The sequence below is a fragment of the Molossus molossus genome, unplaced genomic scaffold, assembly GCF_014108415.1.
Source record: "Molossus molossus isolate mMolMol1 unplaced genomic scaffold, mMolMol1.p scaffold_m16_p_25, whole genome shotgun sequence".
Taxonomy (NCBI): Eukaryota; Metazoa; Chordata; class Mammalia; order Chiroptera; family Molossidae; genus Molossus; species Molossus molossus.
In genome coordinates, this window is record NW_023425361.1 from 4,853 (window position 1) to 10,515 (window position 5,663).

At 47.0% G+C, this 5,663-nt stretch overlaps 1 pseudogene; it reads right to left on the minus strand.

Annotated features, from left to right (window-relative positions):
• Positions 1 to 243: 243 nt before the first annotated feature.
• Positions 244 to 2,555, minus strand: LOC118641098 (annotated as a pseudogene).
• Between the last annotated feature and the right edge of the window lie 3,108 nt (positions 2,556 to 5,663).

A 5,663-nucleotide genomic window follows, 5' to 3' on the forward strand; every position in this document is an offset into this window, starting at 1 on the left:
TTTCTGTTCAGATAGAGTGGGAGGGAGAGAGGGAAACATCGACATGAAAGAGACACAATGAGTGGCTGCCACCCATGTGACCCAACCAGAGCCAAGGACAAACTGCATCGGAGGTACATGCCCTTAGTGGGAATTGACCTCGGGTCTCTCTGGATCGCAGGCCGACGCTCTAACCGCTGAGCCAAACTGGCCAGGGCTCTTGTTTTATTTTTCAATAGAGACTTTATTAGGCACAGAAGGTGACTAGTGGGCAGAGTTGCAACATGGCCTCCGGGCTCCCTCCCCAGCGGGAGTGTAGTTTGCCAGGGGAAGGTAGGGTGGGGGAGGACGTGTTTTCTCTGCCCTCTCCCCTCCAGGCTGCATGCAGATGGCCCCATCCAGCTGGATTACCTCTTCACTGATGAATAGGTTCTCGATAATGGACTGCACCAGATGAGCATACTCAGCAGGGTTGCCCAGTCAGCTGGGGAAGGGCACCTGGCTGGCCAGGAAGTTTCACACTCTCTGGGAGGCTGGTCAGTAGTGGGTGCCAAATAGGCCTGGAGCAATGATTGTCACCCAGATGCTCATGGGAGCCAGATCCTGAGCAATGGGCAGTGTCATGCCCACTTTGTCCCCCTGGGGAGCAGAGTATGCAGCTTGTCTAACCTGGCCCTCAAAGGCAGCCACACTGCCTGCTGCTGATGACCCCACGTTGGCCTCCCTGGTCTGGGTCATCACAGCCCATCTCACCAGCCACAAGGTGGATCGCATAGAAGGTGCCTATGAGATTTGCTGATAACTCGCTGGGAGTCCTTCAAGGTATAGGCCTGGCTCTTCTTGAAGTTGTATGTCATGATGGCCACTGCAATACCTGCACAATTGACTGCCATGTCCACATGGCCAAACATTTCTTTTGCTAGGGTCAGGGCTGCCTGCACAACCTCTCTGAGGTCAGTGGGCTGGGGTAAAGGCACTGTTCTTCCCTAACTTCTTGGCCTGGGCCTCCCTGTTGGCGCTCCGCATGCCCAGAAGCACAGCAGTGGCCTCCTGCCCCACCAGTCGCTCTGCTGTGGCCAGATCTAGGCCTGAGGTGCCTCCGGGTATTGTGGCAACAGAGCCCTTCACATCCCGACACACTGGGGCCTCTGCCCCCGCCTCCTGCCCGCGCTCTCCTCCCCGCGTCTTAAAGGACCACCAGGTGTCTGAATCTGTTAAGCCATCAGTATCATGGCTTGAGAATCATACCTCACATGATAAGGAAAGGTATGTTTTTTTTTTTTTTTATCCTCACCCGAGGACATTTTTCCATTTTTTGCACAGATAGAGTGGGAGGGAGAGAGAGGAAGAGAGAGAGAGAGAGAAGGAAACATCGATGTGAAAGGGACACATCGCGTGACTGCCACCCGCACGGCCAACCACGGCCGGGGACAAACTGCAATTGAGGTACATGCCCTTAGTGGGAACCGAACCCGGGTCTCTCCAGACCGCAGGCGGATGCTCTACCCACTGAGCCCACCAGGGCAGGACAGGTATGTTTTTTAAAAAACCATCTTTTGATGTTTTGATGGTTAAAGTTATCTGGAGCTTTCTCATGTCCTCGCCTATGCTCCTGTAATGGGGACTCTGGGGTTAATTCCTAGGAAATGGGGCTTGCTTAAGCAGAACTGTGTGTGCTGCAGCCTTAAGAAAAACGATTCTGGATACCGAGGGCGTCGTGCACGTTGGTGGACACCAGGGGGCAGCCCGGCACCGGGCTCTGGAGAAGCTTGTCTCTGGTCGCGCGGTGGCTTTTTCCCTCCTTATGTGCACAGCAAGTAAAAACTCAGCAGTTTGTGGAAACGGATCGATTTTTTTCTTTTTGTTTCTGAAGGGCTTGAGTGAGGGACCCGGGTTCACTCTGCAGCACATCAGAGAACGTGTGCTTCTCCCATTTCACCTCCGAGGGCCTTTTGATTACAGGGAAGAGGCATCAATTCCAAATATGATGCGTCCAAGGACACCGAGAGTCACCTCCCTTCCTTTGTTGCTCTCAAGTGCTGTCAAAGAACTGCTGCGTGTGGGAGAAAAACACACAGAGGAGCTCCTCCGCAGGAGCAGAGCGGGCTGCTCCGTTAGAAAAATTCTCCCTTTGCCTGCTTGACCTCCTCCAGTCCCCTGACTTAAAGTAGTACCTCTAAGGAAGGTAAAGCTTAATCCGATGCCTCAATCCCAAACACCTTGCCAGAATCCCAGATTTGTGTATTTCTATTACATACCAATTATCTAGCTGATATCTCACAGGGATATATCTAATGGACATCTCAAATCTGGCCAAAAAGAACAATTTTGAGCCCCTCTCCCCCACATTTGCTTCTTTCCCATGGCCTGTTTTCTTATCCCAGTAATGGCCAGTATCCCTCATCTAATGGCTCTAAACTCACCAATGATGCTTCTCTCTTCTCTTCACCTCCTCCCGCATTTAGTCAACTCATACACAAGTTCTGTTGACCCTACCACCATCTCCATCTCCATCTCCACTCTCATGTCTTACCTAGTCGCTGCTGCAACCTTCTCATTGAACTCTGCACTCCCATCCTGTCTCTATACCTCTGCCAGGATGAGTTTTCTAAGGGACTTCAGATCCCTCCTCTGCTTAAAACCCTCCAGTGGATTCTATTGCACTTGTAATAAAGTTAGTACACCATGATGAACACACAAGGTCCTATGTTATCTACCCATGGCCTGCTGCTCCTACCTCATCAACATACCACTCTCTTCCTCATTCTCTTGGTTCTGGAGACCTCAGTCTTCTTGCTGTTCTTCTTTTTTTTTTTTAAATCCTCGATATTTTTCCATTTATTTTCAGCAGTGGGGTGAGGGGGAGAGAGAGAAAGAGAGAGAGAGAGAAAGATATGAGAGAGAGAGAGAGAGAGAGAGAGAGAGAGACAATGATGTGAGAGACTCATCGACTAGCTGCCTCCTGCACGACCCCGACCAGGGCCGGGGGCCAAACTGCAACCGAGGTACATGCCTTTGACTGCAATTGAACTGAAGACTCTTTGGTCCACGGGCCAACACTCTAACCACTGAGGCAAATCGGCCAGGGCAATGCTTGCTGTTCTTAAACAATCTTAACCTTTTACACCAAATCTTTCTTCCTGCTTTTATAGCCTCATCTCTGGTCTTTATATGGATAGCCCTTTGCGTCATTCATGTCTCAGCTGAAGTGTCACCTCTCAGGAAGAGCTTCTCTGGTCAGTCTAATCATAATAGTCACCCACTCACTCTCGTGTCCCTCTATTTTAGTGTTCTGTAAACACTGATACTAGGTGCATTTTTCTTTCTTATTTGTTGGTTTATTGTCTATCTTCCTTCACTAGAATACAAGCTCCACGAAGGGTAGAATCATGCCTACTTTGGATACTCGACCACATCCTGGTGACTAAGGCCTAACACATGAAAGATGCTCAATAAGTATTTGTGGAATAAATAAACGACTAAATGGGTGGAAATACCACATCTGACCCTGCCGAGGGAGAGCTATAGGGTTCTCTACTATTACTTTCTGTAGGTCAGTTATTTCTTCTCTCTGAGCATCAGTTTTCTTTTCCAAATTAGTAATATTCTGAAATATGTTTATTCTAATCCATGAGTGTGCTTCTCATGTAGTAATTCCTGAAGAATTTTTTGAGACACGGTGTGGAAAACCCTCTTGCAGCCTAAAAGTTTTGAACACCCTTGAAACTGGTGGGAGGCACTAAGCCTTAATGGTTCCTATTCATCGATTTTCACGGAAAGAATGAAAACTGGAAGTTGCCAGGGTTTTCGAAGTCTCCTGTGAAACTGATCCATGTCATGAGATCAAACTTACCCTTTTAAGATGGTGCTTCCTTGAGTGGATGAGCAGGAGGTCAGGCTGCCTTTTCTCTAAACCTTGGCTAGTGGTACCTGGTTTGAAATTCTGGACTTGCTATTTCAGAAACAACTGAAGCACAGCATGTCCACTCTATCTTACTGTACTTTAGGTTTTATCTAAATGAAGCAACAATTACAGGCCCAGACTCTAGGATGCTAAAGTACTATTCATAGCTAGCCAGGAAAGGTCACCAAATAAATACTTTGACGTCTGCTAAGGAGGGAGATGAATGAAAGCCTTGACTTTGTGTTCGCCGTGATCCCAGGATGGGGAGTATTTTTATTCCCTTTCAATTCCTTTGTTGCTCTGGGATTCTGATGTACTACTAAGCTTTAACTTCCTGACTGTATGCTAAGATTTCCTCCTCCCCTTCCCCTACATTTGGGTCAGCCTGTACCAAAGGAGAAGGTTATCTTGGCTGTTAAACCTTTGGCTTGGTGTCTTTTGAAGAGAGCATTTTGCATTTTGTTATGTCAGGTTTGTAATTAGATCCATTAATTAAGAGAAGAATGAACTTTTCTTAAAGTCTGTACCTCTTTGAATTTTTGATAAGTTTGCTTAGGTTGCTGCTGACCTTTGCTAAGGGGTATGCCACTGCTCATTAATTGGCAAGTTTTAATGAGGAGAGGGGATGAATGTGCTGGCCCTGCCGATAAGTAAAGCCGGCTACCACTCCAGGCCTGACCGCCTTCGGCTGCTTCAAAGTGTGTGGCATTTCTTGACCAGTGACCATGAAACACGGGCCCTCAGCTAACGTTCTACCTTGTGACTGAGCTGGGACCTCCTTAACCAGACACTGTCCTGAATGACTCCTTATCCACCATCTCATTTTGTTTTCATAGTAATCTCCTTACACCTGTTTCAGAGAGGGGAAAACTGAGGCACAGGGAGAGTAGTAATTTGATAAGGACACATAACCAGTTAATAATAATGATGATAATAATAATGATAATAACTACTATTTAATTGAGTTTTAATTATGTGCTAGGCACTCTCCCAACCTTTCTATGTGTTGTATTACTTGATACTCAGAACAGTCCTATGAGCTAGGCACAGCTTTTGTCCCCATTTACAATGGGGTACTGGAGACAGAGAGAGGTAGAGCAATTTGTCCCAAGTCACAAGGACTCTCGGCCATACGAAATGCGTGGCAGGCCAGAATTCCAACTAAGTTCTGCTCCATTTTATTTTTTTATTGTTAATTTAATTTTAATTTTTTTGTTAATTCTCGCCCAAGGATATTTTTTCCATTGATTTTTTTTTTTTTTTTTTAAGAGAGAGTGGAGCCTTGGCTGGTTTGGCTCATTGGTTGGAACATTGGCCTGTGGACCAGAGAGTCCTGCATTCGGTTTCCGCTAGGCCCTAGTGGCTAGGGGCATGTACCAAAAAAAAAAAAAAGATAGTGGAAAGGAAGAGGGGATGGGGGTAGAGAGAGAGAGAAAGAGAGAGAGGAAAGAGAGCAAGAGAGAGATATCAGAGAGACACATTAATTGGCTGCTTCCTGCATGAGCCCTGACCAGGGGCTTGGAATTGAACCTGCAACCCAGGTATGTGCCCTTGACCAGGAATTGAACCTAAAACCCTCTGTTGCACAGGTGGACACTCTAACCACTGAGCTATGCCTGGGTTCCAGTCAGGGCAGTCTGCTCCATTTAATTTTAGTTTTTAAAAATAATTTTTCTTGACTTCCGGTCAAGATGGCGGCGTAGGTAAACGGGTATCGTGTCCTTCCACAACCACATCAAAGTTACAACTAAACTACAGAACAACCATCATTCAAAACTGC